We start from the raw sequence: 19,244 nt of genomic DNA, 5'->3' as shown, positions 1-19,244 counted from the left end.
ATATACATATATGTATATATATATGTATTTTTTTTCACTACAAAATAGTCCTTCATTTATATCCCGTTTTTTGTTTAGTTTTGTCAGAGATGTGTATTCCATTGCCATTTAAATATTGTAGGTGCATGAATTCAGCAAAATAACCCAATATAGTCCAGTAGTCCATAACAGTAGTGGGTTATCCATAGCACTGGCAACGTCAGAAGTTGTTGACTTGAGCCTTTTATAGCTCAGCATATTAATATGGCTTTACTTTTTATACCTCGTGTTCATACTTTTCTGCTGGATGGTTTTACATTTTATTCTTTAATTTATTTTAAAGAAAATACAATAATAATTGATAACACATTAGAAATGGTACGTATTTAGAAGAACAAGATGACTGGTATTCAGCATGGCTTTTGTATTGCCCATTGCTGTCTTTGATGTAGCCGCTCAGATTACAGCTATTAGCAGACAGAGCTGGCCACAGTGAAAATTTTAATCATTAACTGCTACTTTCAAAAAGATGTCCTGTATCTCTACTTGTGTGATTCCCCCTTCCTTTTCTCACTGTCTTTTCTTCTTTCCCTCATCTTCATTATTTATTCCTAATGTTCAGTTTGCTTCTGTTTTACTATATTATACCTTTCCAATTTTCTTGATTCTTTCAGGTTCTTACACTAGGGAGATGATATGATATTTATACATGTGGGTCTGATTTATTTTGCTTCTGCGGATAGCCTCTAGTTGCGTCACTTACTGTGTATGTAGGTCTTTTTTTAAGAACTTCAATCTGCATATTTGTAGTTCTATTCATGGCTGTGATGCATGGCTTGCTTGTTTTCTTTCTTTCTTTCTTTCTTTCTTTCTTTCTTTCTTTCTTCTTTCTTTCTTTCTTTCTTTCTTTCTTTCTTTTTCTCTTTCTCTTTCTTTCTTCCAGTACCAGGGATTGAACTCAGGACCCTGCTCTTGCCAGGCAAGCGCTTATCCTACTGAGCTATCTTCCTGGCCCAAGGCACAGGTTTGCTAGATGGTCATGGCACCTGGCAGCTGCTAGTGCAAATAGAACGCTTCCTACTGGGTTTTTGCCAATTGGTTATTTTGGAAAAGAAGAATACAACTTTCCTGAATGCTCATCTTATATTGAACAAATTTATTTTATTCTTATGCATTGTAATAAGGCCTTTTATATAGATTGTAACTGTATTAAATTTATTTTAAATATCTTACTATTTAAAATAAATTCACAGAGCTATACATTTTGTCTATTAAGTTAGATTTATCACCAAAGTTACGATATTCATTACATTTATTTCACATTAAGTTTCAATAGATGTAGATTTTTTAAAAAAAACTGTAAGTTGCGTTTCTGGTTTTAGACCATTTATATTTCCAAACATACTAGAGTTTGTTGTCTATATTTTTATAGTTGCTCATTGAAAGCTCGTGTTGTTACGCTGATTCTCTGAACTAGACTGTAGCACACTTTGAAACCTAATATATTAGTATTTTATTATATGTGGAAAAATGGATGTTTTCTTGTTCAACCTACAGCATTATTTTCAAGGATGTGTACTCTACACGTAAATACTGAATACTTAGTTAACTACACTGTATTTTGTTCATATTATGTTATCACTTTTGTCCTCTTGGGATATTATTTTCTGATAGGCGCTCATAAACTATTTTGCTCTAATCTGGATTTTGTGATTTTTTCCTTACAATTCTGTCACTGGAATTCACAACAATACAACTTTAGATACAGCATGAGCTCCCTAACGTTTTAGTCTCAGTCCTTCCTTCTTTAATGATCCAGGCGTAAACCCCACGTGCTCTCCGTGGCTTCCGTCTCCAGCGGACTCCGCGGAGGACCAGGCAGGTGCGCGAGCACCCGGGCTGGCGGGCGCTGGGGCGGGACGCAGCCCTGCGCGGAGGAGCGCCGGCCGGGCAGCGTGGGGCCTGCTCTGGGCCGCCGGCGGCAGCAGCGTCCTGTCGCGTGCCGTCCTTCCCGCCTGTCCTTGGATGCGCATTTCCGTGGATGCGGGGCAGAAAACTTCTCCTGTTAAGGGCCGGACGACGAGAGCTTCACCGCCTTGCACTGCTGTGCCCGTGTCCCAGACGCTGCCCTGGGCCACTGTGGAAAGCGTCGGTGTGGCTTCCCACGCGAGAAGCAGCTGGCCAGGAGGGCAGAGCCTGGATCTGTTCTCGTACTTCACAGTGTCTCCGAGCATTCCCTAGCATTGTGCATTTAGGCAAGATTTCCCCTTCAGTGTTATAGAAACCACACTAGAACATGAGCTCCCAAACACGCATACTTGTGCGCTTGATGTTCTCGTGAACTGTGATTTATCTGGCACATGGTAAACGGTCAAGTGGTCAATACACTCTTTTCTGTTTTTTCGAAACAGGTTTTCTCTGTGTATTTCAGGCTGGCTTTGGACTCCCTTGAACCCACGCCCAGGCTGGCCTTGTCTTCAGAGGCATCTTCCTGCCTTAGCCTCCCAAGTGCTGGAATTACAGGCATGTGGGGCCACGCCTGGCAATAAAAAAATCACTGAATGAATTTGCTGATGAATTTATACTGTGACCACAATGCTTCCCTGGGCACTAGGGATGGAGGTCCAAATTCAGGACAAGTTGGCCTGGAGAAGCCTGCACCCCACAAACACGGGGTAGATTTGCACTGTTTCACTTGTGTGACTTTGGTCAAGTTGTTTAAATGCCCTGGATCTCAGTTGGCACGAGATTCAGCAGGAAGTTTAGTTGACATCAAGTGCAGTTGTGCCTTCCACTGTCTGGGAGTGTTCAGTTTAGGAAGGATGCTGTCCCCAGAGTCACGGCTTGTGCGGGGCCATTGCACCTTCTGTATTCACTCACGGGCTTGCCTGCCGTCGGACGAGCGCTTGTGGGCCAGGCCCTTGGGCCAGCAGGAGGCTGCACTGTGCGTGCGTGCGTGCTTGCATGCGTGCGTGGTTGCGTGCGTGCGTGCTTGCGTCCGTGCGTGTGTGGTTGCGTGCGTGTGTGTGTGTGTGTGTGTGTGTGTGTGTAGCAAGCAATAACTGCTGTATCCTTATTGTTGTGTTACTCAGGTCCCAGTTTTGCATGAGAGTGTACATAAAAACAAAGTTCAAGTCCCTGGCCTGCGCCCTGGGCCATCCGGTCTAGGATAAGTCTGCGCCAGACTAAAGGGAGCAACAATTTATTCCTAGACTTGCGGGTTTCTAGAATGCACTCACTCACAACTACAGTAGGATGCGCCGCCACTTTTGGGGAAGCAATTTGGACCACTTGGCAGTTTGAAATCTAGACCTAACCTATCTTCTGTTCATTTCACACACCTAATAGTTTAGAAAATTTATTTTATTTTTATAAGAAAAGAACTAAATATCCATTGATGATTAAAAGAAAAGACACATTTATAACACAGCTGGCACTGAAATATGCTACTGGCAAAATATTTCAGAGTAGTCACTAGGATCACTTATCTGTTGAAAAACCTGAAATGAATATTTCAAACCCATAGATATTTATTCATTATCTTTCTAGACTACATGAAAGCAAACACGTGCAACAGATGCAAGGAAGATTTCTAGTCCTTTATGATAACCAAAATGCATTTAAATCTCCCCACTTTTTTTTCTTTTTTCAGAACTGGGGATTGAACTCAGGCCCTGGCGCTTGTCAGGGAAGCGCTTATTCCACTGAGCCATCTCCCCGGTCCCTTAACAATTAATTTGAAGACAACAATATGCAATATAACAACCATTGTTGAATTTTTATCATCTTGTTTAGTGAAATTCTGTATCATTTCTTTCTTTCTTTTCTTCTTCTTCCCCCCTCCCCCAGAACCGGGGATTGAACTCAGGCCCTTGCGCTTGCCAGGGAAGCGCTTATTCCACTGAGCCATCTCCCTGGCCCCATCCCCACTATTTAGAAATTTAGAAAAGGGGGAAATAATGTCTCAGAAGAGTATTCTAGTATGATAAGTAGATAAAAGCATCCAGGAAAAGTAGGGAATAAAAAAATGTGTAAGACAGAACCTGATATATACTAGATAGTAATTAAATGGTGTTGGTGATGCTGCATAGATTTTGTCTTTATTCATATCCACAATGTCCAAAAGGTTCTCTTGTAATACAAAACGTAAGCATCGTATAATACTCAAAATAGGTACATACTGAGTACTTATTACGTGCTAGCTTTGTGTTAGGCATTGCTTCAAGTGACCCCATTCATTCTCAAAATGATGCTGTGAGGAGGTGTTAGTACTAGAGGAGGGAGGCAAGGCGGTCGTAGGTCAGGAAGTCATTTGAGCCATGCAGCTTTGGGTATAAATATTTATTAAACATTTCCTGGATTCTACACACTGTTTCAGTTCTACAAGTTTGGGTAAAAAGAAAGGGTTCCTTTCTGCATCTGTTAGTTTTAGCTGCATAACAGAGTAACCCAATATTTAGTGTTTTCCCGATATATCCTTTTGATATAATTCCCAATTTTGTGGGCGAATGGGCTGGCGCTCAGTCCTGCTTATGCTTCTCCTATACCTCTGGCAAGCTGGGAGCTCACTTTCGGCTTGCTGGTCTTCAAGGGCCCCTTTCACACACCTGGTGGGTGGTGGGGTGTCAACCATGTATGGCTCAAAGGAAGATAAGTGCTGATGCTGAATGTGTGTGTGTGTGTGTGTGTGTGTGTGTGTGTGTGTGTGTAAGTAGCAATTTGTCCCCTTAATTTGTAGCATAGGGCCAGCCAAATAGCTCAGCAGATTAAAGTGCCTGCAAGTAGGTGCAGGGGCCAAGGGTTCGATCTCTGGGCCTGCCGTGCTGGCCCCGCCCCTAGGGCATGCTGAGACAGTAATTGAGACTGGGCGTGGTGGCTCGTGCCTGTAATCCCAGCTCTTGGGAGCCTGTGAACAGGCAGATCACTACGAGTCTGATCTAGTAGTGAGACCTTGAACACCCTGTAGACCCTTCCCTAAAATTAAAAAAAAAAAAAAGACAAAGCAGTACTTTGTTTTGTTTTTAAAAATTATCTGTTGTTTTCTGTTGCTGGGCTCTGAGTGTGTACTGCCCCACAGCTAGGTAAGCAGAAGAGAGAACTGTGCAAGGGCTGTCTCCACATTTAAGGGTTCCTAAGGTACAGGTGGGTACAGACATCCACATTCTTTAGAATTTAATAAATAATGGCACAGGTCCTGTTGCAAGCATTTTTCAGTATTCAGCTCTTAGCCAGTTTAATATCCATAGTGACCCGTTTCAGGCCCTGGAGCACAGGGAAGTTAGGAAGCTTCCAAAGCGGTCCTGGCTGGAGCATTTCAAGCCAGGGCTTGAAACTTCACAATGTTTCTCTCAGTCCAGGTGGACACCTGGAAGCACTCCATGGTATTAAGAAACCAAGTAATTTATGGACACACAGTTCAGGCCAGCTCTCTTTTAAAAGAAGAATTGTGTGTGTGCACATATGCACACATAGACACACACAGCAGGAAGCAGAACAGGTCACGCTGAACATGGTTTTCAGATATGCTCTGGGCAGATAGAATTTTCCAGTTGGCTGTTAAGGTGCCTACAGAGGCATAGAGTGGGAGTAACATAGCAAACTTCTCATCATTGCCTATGGAAGTTTTTTCTTGGCTAGAAGAAGTTGAGCTGCAGGTTATGAGTCAAGACAGATAAGGGCTAGCCTATAATATTCATACTGCACTGCCGCAGCTTCTGAACTTTGGCTGTGTTTGACACTGGAAGTGGAAGTTTCAAACTGATAAAGAAGCCAGGAAGCTACCACGTGGGAAACTCCTACCTGCATCAGAGTGCCAGGGCACCTGGGGTGGACCACTCCTCGCACACAGCACAGATGTCCTGTGATAGGTGACAGCGAGATTGCGAGGAGTTGAAACGCTGATGTTGATTTTCTTTTCTCCTTAATGGTGCCATAAGTAAGACAAATTTGATCAGAAAATGGGTCAACCCATCAGTGATTGGGATACAGATGTTTCTCAGTTGGAAAGATGAACATAAAAGAATAACAGATAATTGATTCAAGTGCGCCAGTGTTGGAGTAATAGCGGGATCATGGCACCTGAACATAATTTTACATATTTTAAGGACTATTGTATTATTTCTACATTTGCAAGCTACTCCGGGAAAAGTGTGCATGAAAAATCAATGAGGACCTAATGCATCAAGTGGGAGAACTTATGATAATATGGGGTGATCATCTCTTATGGGGGAGAATTATTCTGCGAGACCGTAAGAATGTTCTACAAAGCCTTCATCCATCCATCTATCTATCTATCTATCTATCTATCTATCTATCTATCTATCTATCTATCACCTATCTATCATCTCTACTTAGTATTTTCTATCCAAATTGACATCACCTTTACTGCAGAGCACGCTAAGCACTCAGAACACACAGAGGCACACAGCATATTCTACCAGCTGCTGTGTTTTCTGGGCCAGGCAGCGTTAATAACAGATGTGCGCCAGGTAGATCCTAAGATACAGTCCACACACAATGGAGCTCTGAAGATGAATGCCCTGGTTGGCACCTACTTTCCAAGCCTAGAGCGACAGCAGCTGCAGGCAGAACCTGCCATTGTCCACCGTGTCTATCAGAGCCTCCCTTCCTCCTCTCCTCCAGAAGTGACAGCACAGTCTCACCACCTGAGGACAACGCTCTGGGTCCACCCTCCTGCCTTGGACTACACCACTTCTGCTCATCGCAGTCTAGACCATTTTACCTCATCCTGGCTTAACCTTGAAACACACTGAAGTTCCAACCCTGCTTCCGACCTTCCGCTGCCCCCGGGTCTACAAAGCCCTCTAATAATTACAGCGGCCAAAGTGCACTGATTAGGCTTCGAACATGAAAGCTGAGGCAAGGGCTGGAGAGCTGAGAGGAAGCCTGGGGGAGCTCACGGGCCTCGGGAGAGGAAGCAGAGTGGTGGTTCTTCACGTCCCTCTAGAGTGGTTCTGTCCAGCAGAAGTATAATGTGAATTATACAGGCAATTAAAGTAGTGTAGTTGCCACATTTTAAAAAGTCAAAGAAACAGCTGGAAATTAATTTAGCAACACTTTATTTAACCAGGTATATCCAAAATGTTATTATTTCAATATGAAATCATTGAAAAAGTATTAAGGAAATGTTCTCTGTTACACTCTACACCGAGCCTTTGAATTTGGAGTGTATTTCACAGAGGTACAGGCCCTGTTCATTTAGACTGGCCACTTTCCAAGCACTCAGTAACTCCAGGAATAGCCATCTTGGACAGTGGAGCTTTTGTTCCTTTCTTCGTCTTTGTGTGTTTGGTACGGGGTCTCACTACACAGCTCAGACTCCTAGTGATCCTCCTGTTTTCAACCTCAGCAGCGCTGGGATTACAGGTGTGGGCCACTGCCTCTGGTCTGGTGCCCTACGGGCGAGGTCGGCGCAGCATATGATGCCAGGGATCAAACTCAGGTCCTTGTGCTTGCTAGGCAGGCGCTTAGACTGCTGAGCTATCTTGTGGGCCCAGGGCAATGTAGCTTTGATGTCATTCATTTAAAATTTTTCTTTGTGGCATTGATAGCTATTTTATTTTATTTTTGCGGTAACAGGGGTTGACCTCAGGACCTTTCACTTCCAGTGTCACAGTCAAAGTTCAGAAGCTGCGGCAGCACTGTATGAATATTATAGGCTACCCCTTATCTGTCTTGACTTATAATCTGCAGCTGAACTTCTAGCCAAGAAAAACTTCGATAGGCAATGATTAGAGATTTGCTGTTATTCCCACCCTACGCCTCTGTAGGCACTGTTACGGTTTGTGTCTAGTTGTCCCCTCAAAACCTCATGTAAGTCATGGGGCAGATGTGGCTTGAGGGACAGTGAGTGGCCTGCGGGGTGAGACCAGAGAGGCATGAACGTTAGACTGGCAGAATGCACTCTGCTGCCTCCCCCACCCGCCGCAAGCAAGGCCAGGCCTGGTGGCCTCTCTTGGAGGCGTGGAGTGGACCATCCTGGACACGGTGGCGCCCCAGCCTCTCCTCCAGACCCTGCAGCACAGGACAGCAGTGGTTGAGGTCTTGCTATGTAATTCAGGCTGTTTTGAACTACAAAACCTCCGGTAACTGTGAGCTAAATAACCCTTTCCTTCCCGAAGCTTAAGTGTCCGGTATTTGTCCCAGCAATGAGGACTGCATTTTTTATCAGTGTCACAAATGATATTTTGGCCTTAGTTTTATTTTGTTATAGGGCCAGATTACAGCAACAAGATTAACTGTGTCCATGGAATTATTTGGATGGCATTTTTCTTATTTTTTTTCCACGAAATTCAAGTATGATGAGTTTAATTTCTACTTTAAATATATTAACTGGTAAAGTCACCTGAGCCACACACTTGGCATGTGGGAAAGCTTCTGATTCTAGTTGTAACTTTTCTTCTTTCTTTCTTCTTCTTTCTTTCTTTCTTTCTTTCTTCCTTTCTTTCTTTCTTTTTGTATTTTAGGGAAGGGTCTACAGGGTCTATTTTAGGGACTCACTACTAGATCAGACTCATAGTGATCTGCCTGGTCACAACCTCCCAAGAGCTGGGATTACAGGCGCACACAACCATGCTCAGTCTCAGTTGCCATCTCAGTGTGCCCTGGAGGCAGGACTGGCATAGCAGGCCCTGGGGATTGAACCCCTGGCCCCTGTGCCTGCTTGCAAGCACTTTAATCCACTAAGCTATTTGGCCAGCTCCTTCCTCCCTCCCTCCCTCCCTCCCTCCCTTCATCCCTCCCTCCCGTCCGTCCTTCCTTCCTTCCTTCCTTCCTTCCTTCCTTCCTTCCTTCCTTCCTTCCTTCCTTCCTTCCTTCTTCTCTCTCTTTCTCCCTCCCTCCTTCCTTCTCTTTCCCTCTCTCCTGCCTTTCTTCCTTTCTCCCTTCCTTCTTCAGTATTTCGGGGGCCTTCTCACTAAGTCAATGTATGTATGTATGTATGTATGTATGTATGTATGTACACATATATGTATTTTGTTTTGAAAGAAGGTCATACCAGGCTGCAGTGCTGCTCAGGCTGGGCTCCACTTTGGGATCCTCCTGCCTCAGCTTCCCGGAGTGGTGAGATTGTAGGCACGTTCCACCGTGCTCAGCTATAAATGTAATTTCTTTAGTAGACATAAAGCTATTTGTATTTTCTTTCATACAAATTTCTATTTATGTTTTCTGTTTCATCTTGTGTCAATTTTAGTAACATGCATATCTCAAGAAATTTTCCCATGCAATTTAAGTGGAGTAAACTCCTTTCATTCCCGAAATTTGCTGTAGGTTATCTCTCTCTTTTTCTTGATCATATCAGTTAGTCCGTGTGGGGCAGGGTTTCCTGATTTTTAAAAAATAATTTTTGGTTTTGCTGGTTTATGTCATGCTTTGTCTCCATTTCATCTTCTTATCTTTTTTGTTCTTATTTCTCTTTTGACTTTGCTATTTACTTTTTTTCTTCCTAATTCTTTATTCCTTTTCTACCTTCTCACAGTGGAAACTGACAACACTAGTGTGGACTTTTCTTCTTTTCCAACTTAGCTATTCAGTGCAGCATAAATTCCTTCTGCAACTGTAGTGCCTACACTTTTTTTCAGTTCATATGTTGTATTCTAATTTTCATTAATTTTAAAATTCAAAATATACATTTCTAATTTTTACAGTCCTTGATTTTTTACTCAGTTTATTTAGAAAGGTTTTGCTCAATTTTAAATTGTTTTAACATGGAACACTTCCATTTCAATACCTTTTTTTTTTTTTTTTTTGGTACTGAGAATTGAACTCATGACCCTGCCCTTGCCAGGCAGGTGCTGCGCTGTTGAGCTAAAGCCTCAACCTTTTACTTTCACTCTTATTAAAAAGTAAAATCTGAATTTATGGACCATCTTTGTTAGTATTTTAGGAACATGTGAAAAATTGTACTCTGCTGTTATTGAATGAAAGATTTTATTGATGTTTTTAAAGTTAGATCCACCAGCAATATAGTTTGGGCCTTTTATGTACTTACTAAGTTTATGTTTGTTGCTTTTGCTTATGCTGAGAGATAAATGTTAGAGTTCAACTATGACTGTGGATTTGCCTATTTCTATTTTCAGTTCTGCTAGACTTTGGTTAATGTTTTTTGAAATGTTGTTAATAGGTGCACATACAATACAGAGGGAATGAAAAATTATACATTTTTTAAAATAAAAATAAGCTTAATAAAATTTCTTCCCTTTACGGGTGTCTGAACTTGGCATTGCCTACCAACAAACAGGGACCATGTACTACAGATGACATTTTGTCGCAGCGGAGATCCCGTAGCCTTCCTCCCCTCCCGATGCTGCAGCTGTCTCGCGTCCTCTCCTCCGGTGGCAGATGGACAATCACCGGTGACACGTATCCCACTAAGTGGTGCCTGATGCTGCTTTGGTGGCATATATCGCAGGTCAGCGGTGACTGTCAGGATTGCATATAGAGTTCAAGAAATTCAGAATATAATTGAAGTGTTTGACGCCTCAGAACCTACATTTTTATGAGGACGTGGAATAAGGGTTCAACAGAGGAGAAATTCTCCTGGTGAAGAAGCGTAAGTGTAAATGCTAAACCTTTCTGGTATTTAGGAGATGGGAAATAACACAGCGATATATCTTTTGTGTAATCATTGAATAATATGTTTTTAAAATTTTAATAATCGATGCTAGAGAAGGTACAGTATAATTATGCTCTCAAATAGTAATTGCAACATTAAGTGACTTTAATAATGTATAAATAAGTGCAGTCTGAAAACAATTGAACTGTATTAATTAAAAGGTATAAAAGTCTATTATTTATACAGCACTTTTTTAGTGTCACCACATTTTTAGACACTGTGCTAAATGATAGAGACATGACTCTCATTAAAGAGAAGCACTTGGATTTACACGGAACTCAGTCATACTTTTGATATCTATGAAAATATATATTATTTAGGAAAATTAATATGTGGAAATAATTTCAGAGTCCCTTGTATTGTTGGAGTGAATTTACTTGTCATGTCACCCGTAACTACCAAGTTAGTTAGAAACTCATAATTAGCCAATGAACTAGAGTACATCAACATTTTGAAAAATCTCTGTATGCTGCAATGATTTTCATTCATTTATTAGCGAAACAGTTTATTTATCATTTAATAAGTGCCTGGTGTTGCATGATGCCTCCCGGATGCAGTGCTATAGAAGACGAAGCCCTTGGCCTCGCAGGGATAAGATGCTCCGGCAGAAATGCACAATCACGAGCTCTTCTACTGTTTAGAAAGATGGACACGAAATAGACTTGGGCATGATGGTTTTCTAATTTTCATGTAAAAATAATTGGAACCAGAATACTCAAGTGCATTCATTTTCTTCCTTGCTGTGCCCCATAGTACCGCACAGGTAGTGGCTTAAGCAGTCACTCACCTTTGTTGCCTTCTAAGGTCCACAGATGAGTGATCCAGGTGCCTTAGCTTGGTCCTCCGAGACCTCGAGATCAGGGGACTGGATTCTCAAGAGCGGGCTCAGTGGAGCTGTGTGTGGTCTGTGCTCGGTCATATTGCTAGCAAAATTCATCTTCCGGCTGCTACAGGACTCATCAGAGCTCACATTTCCAAAAGCAGCAAGGATGGCATGACCCTCGAATGACTCTACCTGCAAGACAGGTACACCCCTGAAATGCAGTAGTGGGGATGATGTCTCATTGCCTTTGCTATGTAATTTCCAGATATGTTAGGCATTTACTGTCCAATTTACCTTCTAGCATCCAAGTCTTAGTAGTGCTATAATTTCTAACAGCCATTTCTTTTTGAAGTTTAATGTTCTTTCCGTTATGCCTCTTCACAAATAGGCAGTCATTCTCTTTTCTGCTTCATTCTCTGGAAAAGCACATCATCTCTGTGACAGTTCATGCTCAGTATTCCTAGAACTGGCCTTGGAACGTGGGCACTCTGTAGTCTATTTTCCAAGCTTGGTGATCCTCCTGCAATCACGGGAAGCCAAGTGTGTGCAGTATGCTTCCTGCCTGCTCCTTGGACTTGCAGAGACACTAAGAGTAGTTCCACCTGGGCAAAACCTTGGAGAAGAGGGGCGAGGATGTGGGTGCCAGGAACAGAAGCATCTGTTCCAGAAAGTAGGTGTCACATGAGGCACTCACAGTGAACTTGTATATTCCTGCACCTTCCCACCTCGACAGAGATTCCAGGAGTGAATGAGAGGTATGCCTATCTAAATCCTGATGAGTACCTTACAACTCATAGACATGGGGGGTGTGGTGATTGGTGTCATTTTTACAGTATTGTGATATTAATCTTAGCAAATGTTGAATCTCCAAATAGCCTGTGACATAAAGAGACCTTTATGGCTCCGAAGGAGCTATTACGCTTTATTATCTCATGGATCTTCAGAGTTAAAGAGTCCTCAATGAGACCTTGACATAATTAAGCCTAATGAGTCCAAAGGAGTTACAATGGTCTACTGTGTCAATAATTTAGACATGACAGGTCTTTGTTTGAAGCCAGCTTTGGTACCCAGTGTAGCCTGTGGGTTGCATGGATAGGTCTGACAGCTGAGTTGGATGGTGAGCTGTTGCTCAAAAGGCACTTTATGTACCCAACACAGAGTGTAAAATAAAGCTTTTTAATCATTAAATTGATCTTTTAATGGCACCTTGAGCATTGCTTTATTCATTCATGATTTTATTAATGACTCCATGTGTTTACCACTCCTTTATGGGCCATGCCAGGTGTAGGGATACAAAAGGAAAACAGAGACGCTGTCCTGCTCTCGAGGAGCTCAGAGCCTAGGAAGTTGAGCAGCTATGGTCCTGGCAAGAAGATGATGACCCACAGAGGGCTGCCTGATTTTTGAATAAGCTTTATTGGGACGCAGCTATACGCGTTCATTTCTTCCGTGTGGATAGCTGCCCTTGGGTGACAGCAGCCGACAAGGGGCTGCAGTAGAGGTGCCGTGAGTCATAGAGCTGAAAGCTCTCACACTCTAGGTCTTTAAGACAAACCCGGCCAATGGTTTCAAGGACCTTGGGGCTACTTCCCGAAGCCTAAGCATGTGTGAGCTGGCACGTCCAGTTCACGCAGCTGTGCCATAATCTAATGAGTGTGTCAGGTGGTCTTCCCGCCCGAGCTGTACTTGGTACAGACGGAACGTTAGAGCTAATTCTCCAGAATTCTCCTCAGCCCTACTTCTACCTATGTCAAGTCTCTAGACACAAGATGGCTTCTTGGTACAATTCCTGGAGTGGGGAAGATGTTTAATTACTCTTTATGAGACACAAATCCTATTTGTCTATACATTCAGAGAGAATGTTATGGGTTTAGAGATATGCTCTCAAATGTTTTGGTCTTCTCCTCCAAACAAGTGAATATTTTCCCTCCCCATGTGTTTAGACAAGGTTGCAAAGTACTTCTAACAAACAGAATACTGCGTATGGGGGATAACACTTCTAAGGGTTAGTTATAAAAAGACTGTGGCTTGCATTCTGTTTTCTTTCTTGCTCTCTCCACAGATAAGCTTCTTGCTTTCCTCTGTCTCTGAGACATAAAGAAGGGGTCCCATCGGAGACAGGCTAGCTGCCGGGCCACGCACGTGTTGTCAGGAGAAGCCCACTTGGTAAGAAACTGAGATCTGCCAGCAGCCACATAATGGCACTGAAAGTGGCCCTTCTCATGCCTTTCCCCTTCTGAGGAGTAGCTAGTGGGTTTTTCGTGAAGGGGCTCCTGTCCAAAGTAGAGCTTGAGCTAAGATATCAGCCCACCTCACCAGCTGACATCTTACCTGAAACCTCCTGAGAGACCCCAAGTGCCCCTGAAGCCACTCTGTCTCCTGACCCACCGAAACTGTGAGATGGGAAATACAGTGTGTTTTAGGTCACTGAACTTCAAGTAACTGATTTTGTATCAAGAAGCAGTGAATACAGAGAGGGTCAACCAACAGGGTATGAGGAACATGAGCAGTTGCTCCTCTCTCTGAATTTCTTCTCACACCTCTGTGGGAGTGTTGATGGCTTGGCCAAGGTGCGGCTATAGCTCTAGAGCTCCCTCCCTGCACACCTAGAAGCCACATAGCTTATCCTCAGTGGCAGCTTATCTTTCTTGAGGGCAATATAAGCTGTGAATGTAGACACAAGTGAGGCATGTGTTGCTGTCACCCTCCTGCCACTTTGAGCTCAATGATGCTGTCCTAGAGATTATGTTGGTTTGTTGCTCCTTTCCCAGTGGAAGGGAGTTCTCTCTGCCACTTACAAACTCCTTCCAAAGACTGGCCAAAAGGACTTAAGCTTGCCGTGCTTGAAAGGCATATATTTGTCTTGCTTTTCAGCTTTGTTGTATTCATCTTGATTGCCATCCTAAGAGTCAGTTGTACACCATTACTTGTGACAGTGCCACCCAGGGTCACAGCTGAGCATGTCCACTTTCATTAACAAGTAGAGTTGCGCCTTCCCTTTCTTAACGTCAGTGTGATTGCCATGACCATGGGTGAGTCACAGGAGGTGACAGGTTGTCATGCTCCTTTTTCTCTGAAAGTCTTGGTCACAGCACTCTCAGGAACCTCCAAGAATGTCATCCAGAAAATTAACTGAAACTTAGTATTGATGGAGATGCCCCTCCTCATAGCACACCCATGAGGTAATATCCCAGTGCCGAGGCTCCACACTGGAGCTCTAGGCCTCTCTACCAAATTCCTGCTCAAAGCTCACCATGACTTATGCTGCAACAGGGATAGAAATAAAGTTCAGTGCCAAAAGAAGGGCAGCTAGATTCAATGTTGCCGCTTGCCCTGAACCTTGGAATGGCAGAAGGGCAGTGGTGGCAAAACTAATGGGGTGTGCATAGTAGATGAAGTATAATGACCAGTCTTATGTGGATGACAGTTTCCTAGCTGTGACAAACATACGGGGGTAGTAACACAAGGCTCTGCTAGGAAGGGAAGCTAGCGATGGGTGCTCGGGAGCAGTCTGTACCATCTCGGTGACTTGTTTGCACACCTCTGCACATACCCTATGCACATGTATGGGCCTCCAGGGGTCCCAGACCACTGAGTAGCCTCCTGTGAGACAGGTTGACAGGGAGGGGAGGTTGGGTACAGAGAATATTCGAGATTGAAGTGACAGTATGAAGTGACAGTATGAAGTGTTAGGGAGCATCTGACTCTTTCAGGCTCTGGGATTGGTAGGGCATGCATGTGAGCAGAAGGTGCCAGGTTTTGGGGCAGGTATTGGGGAGTTGTAGACGACGGGTCACACAGCAGGCACATAGGGTCTACTATAGAGGGCTGTACCAGGAGCAGAGCTGCATGGGCCAAGAACAAGTATTTTTTGGGATGCATTTCCAGGGCACATGCCCAGTATCACCCACACAAGCATGACACCTTTCCTTCAATGCTTTCTGATCATCTTTCCTGGAGAAGATGTCCCTACTCAGGGAGACCTCCACTGGCCCCAGCGGATTGGATTGAGCTGTTCGTTTGAGCACTTACTATCGCTTGTTGAAGATATGGCTCTTCTCCTCTGTTGTACCCAGGTGGAGACTGCACCTCTCCATCTTTCTTGCTAGCCACAGGACCAACCATATGCTAGGTGGCCAATACTTTTGTTGAAGGAAGGAATGAATTCATGTACAAGTCTAGAGGTGCTGGGGGGATCAACCACAAATCAGTGGTGACCCATTTGTGCATGGAGGTAGTGACACGGCTGGATGAGAATTATTAACTGGAATAAACACAGCTGGGTCCAAATGGGCCTCACAGCAACTTCTTAAAAAGCCTATGGAATTTAGAATGAGCCGCAGAAGAGGCAGGGGGAGTCTTGGCTTTCTAGAGAAGCGGGGAGGAAAGGCTTCTGTGTGTCAGGCCAGGCTCCGTAGCAGCTCAGCGCAGTACCCAGCCTGCAGGTCTGCTCTGAGACAGCAGGCAGCCACTGTCATCATTTAGGGGACCAAGATCTTCAACTTCCAAGATCTTCAACTTCCCCCAGGCTCTAAGGTTCAGGGCTTAGAGTTGGATGGATCCAACTTCAGCTCTTTGAAAAGTTTGCCCTCAAAGCTGAACATCACTTTTGACTTCCCAGGGAAGTTGTATCTTTTCAGGATTCAAAGAGGCCTGAAAAAAAGCCCTCCTTTTCCTTGACAGACAGCCCACTGTGTGCTGCAGGTTGCTGACCAGCAAATCAAATAGAAGGTCTTTCCTTTTTGTCCCTCCTCGTCACCCTGTCATGGCTTTTTGGTCATCCCCCCAATGAAGCCCTTGGTGAGACACCACCAGATGAAAGGGACAGAGGTTGAATTTGCTGTCACTGAGCCTATCAACGACATGACATTTTGGTTGAACATTTTGATTGATAACTCTGCTGGGTCAGGAACAAGTGCATTGAAAACCTTGTGAAATCTGGAGCTGGGGAAGGCATCCGAAAGGTGCGTCTGATTTTTCCCCTGCAAGGAGAGAAGGACCAAGCATCCCTGAGCATGAGTCAAACCTCTGTGTTTCTGACTGTCCAGTGCTCATGAGGAAGACTTGGTGCCACAGGAGTAGGAAAGCTCACAGCTCTTCTGAGCTACCTCTTCCCAGAGCAGCAGCACCCCTTCCCGGTGTTTTCTGCGCACACAGCATAAATTAATGCTTCCTCTTAGGGGAAGTAGGAGACAAAGGGAGACTGCTGAAAATGACAGACCTTGGAGGCAGCAGAGGGGATCACACAAAACCAGGACACTTCCAGGGACACAGAAGCAAGTCCCGGCAGCAAGTGAGCTCAACTGTGTGGATGCTCCCAGGCTGGGGTGCACCTTTCCTGATTTTGGGAGTTGATCTGCTGTGTGGTACTTGCAGGAGTCTCTGCAGCTTCGTCCAAAGGGACACGCTGCGAGTGTCACAGGCCTGCTGCCAGAGCTGACGTCCTGACGTGTCTTTGGACACCTCCAAGGCCCTAAATATAAACTCTGTGGGTCAAGCAACCTGCGCACTGACTGCATCATGCTAACTGTGCTATTTAAACGACACCGGCTTGGTTTTTCTTCTCCTGTAATGTGCTTGCTGACCCTCAAGAGATGGTCAGGGTGTGCAAGGCAAAAAGTGCTCACCCCTGTGCCTGGGCAGTAGCAGTGCTCATTAGATGCCGCCTCTCCTGATCCTTGCCACCATCATCGTCATCTTCCTCCTCCACTCATTTAAAAACGGAGGCAGGTTTTCACCTTCAGTCCCACCGCCTCTGTGCACATGGCCAGTTCTTGATTTCTCCTTCTTCCCCATTAAGTCTTCTTTGATATCACGAATCTATCCTGCAAGAACACTCAGGACAGAGCAGAGTTTATTTATTTTCTTCCCCCTGCTTTTCCGTAAAATGGAGCCAAAACACAATTTGCCCTTCCGCCAATAGGTCGCTGTTTGGACGGTCTCGCCTGCATGCTGGCTTGATTTCTATTCCGAACATAACTTTATTTTCCCCCCTTGAAGGATGCAGCAGAACGCCTCTTTGTGCGGGGGCCATTAAGACTGCCCATTCTTAAATTAGCTCAGGGGGAAAAAAAGAAGTGCATTTTATAGTCAAGCCAGCAGTAATTGGACACTGTGACTATGAGTGGCCCTTGCGGTGTTTGGACGTGGGCCAAGTGTACCTTCTGTCTGTCTCTGACACCGGCAGACAATAGCGGTATTATTTACTGCACTGGCTCTGTGCAATTCCAGAGGCCAGCTGCGAGAACAAAAGAATCGCTCACACTTTGCCCAGCCCTACCCTCTACCGGAGGCTCCAGCCATGTTTTGTAAATAATTCACCCCACCACCCCAAATGTTGAATCATCTATTCTTTGCTTCTTTCTTTTGGGGCTGACCAAGGCTGCAAGGAAAAGGCCGATCAGGCTTCTGTATCCTTGGATGGGAGCAGAGCGGAGGCAGACATGGCCCGTGGCTCTGGGGTCCCAAGGTTGGGGTGCAGAGGCGCCAGGAGAGGCTGGCTGGGGGAGGGCAGCAGGAGCAGTGCTGGGGAGTGTCAGTGAGGCTCAGCTTCCCCTGGGAAGTCACGCTTCCCAAGAGTGCTGCTCTGAATTTCATCCACAGAACTCCACAAACAGCGTGATGTTCATGCAGGCAACACTCCCAGGTTGCCACACTCATGGGCATTGTATACCTGTGTCACAAACATTCTGGGCTTTCCTCTGTCGGGTGGGGAGCATCGCCATCCACTTGGCTACTTCTCTTGTCCAGAGCTGGGAAAGTGGACTCCATGGACTGGAATTGCCCCGTGTCATCCCATTCATGTGGCATTCACAGCAATCAGCCTCCTCGGAGGCTGGACGTGAGGGTGAGAGCCTGACTCAGATCTGAGTCTAGGAAGCCCCATCCGTCTGGCTTCAGCTACAGCTCCACCTCCTAAGCAGGGAGCCTCAGTGGAGCATTCTAACTCTGTCCGGAGAAATCTGTTGGTCCTTATCACCTTTTCCCACATTGAGCCGTGTTTTCTCACCTGTTCCTGGGTATTCAGCTCCTGGCCCTGTGCCCAGACACTGGAGCCGGGCCTCTCTTGTGCCTTGGGATCTGTTGCGTGCTGCGCAGCTCTTCCCAGATGGACCGAGGGGCCTCCCTTGGCAGGCTTGGCCCATGTGTCTCTTGCACAATGCCTGTCTCCAGCTGTTCAGCCAACACCTGGCCTGATGGAGCCCCACTCGGGCTTCTGCCAGGCCACGAGAACCCACCCCGCATCCCATAGGTTCTAGAAATTCTACCAGCAGCACTTTCCCAGATCAGTCACGCTGAGGATTCATAATGGCTCATAAATTAAAAATCTGCAGCTTTCCCCCGTCTCCTTTTCCTGCTTGTGTCTCGTGCTCTCTTAGGAAGGCTGGGCAGGCGCCTCACTCACATTTCAGAGGTAAAATTAAGTGAACTTTCAAAGATGCTCTGCTGAAAAGGGGAGAAACCAAACCTAAGAATTTCAGCTTTGTAAATCAGGAAGTATTTGAGTATTTCACAGAGAGAGGGTGGAAAAGAGATGACAACTTTGTTTGCTTTGACATTCAAAGGGCCGGACTCCAGCCTCAACCAAGCTCGTGCTAAGCCCTTTGAGTTTCCTTTTGCAGTAATTGCTTTCAAACAAGAGGACTCTGCTCCACCATGTTGGACCTTCTGTGGTGGCAGGAGTGTACTGTTCTCCACAACTCTGCATGCTTTGGGGTTGACACATCTTACAGACTGGATAGTGAAAAAATGGATGGATGGGTGAGTGGGTGGATGGGTGGATGAGTGGGTGGATGGGTGGGTGGGTGG

This window comes from Octodon degus, unplaced genomic scaffold, assembly GCF_000260255.1.
Source record: "Octodon degus isolate 3935 unplaced genomic scaffold, OctDeg1.0 scaffold00070, whole genome shotgun sequence".
Taxonomy (NCBI): Eukaryota; Metazoa; Chordata; class Mammalia; order Rodentia; family Octodontidae; genus Octodon; species Octodon degus.
Note: the sequence above shows the minus strand (reverse complement) of the source record.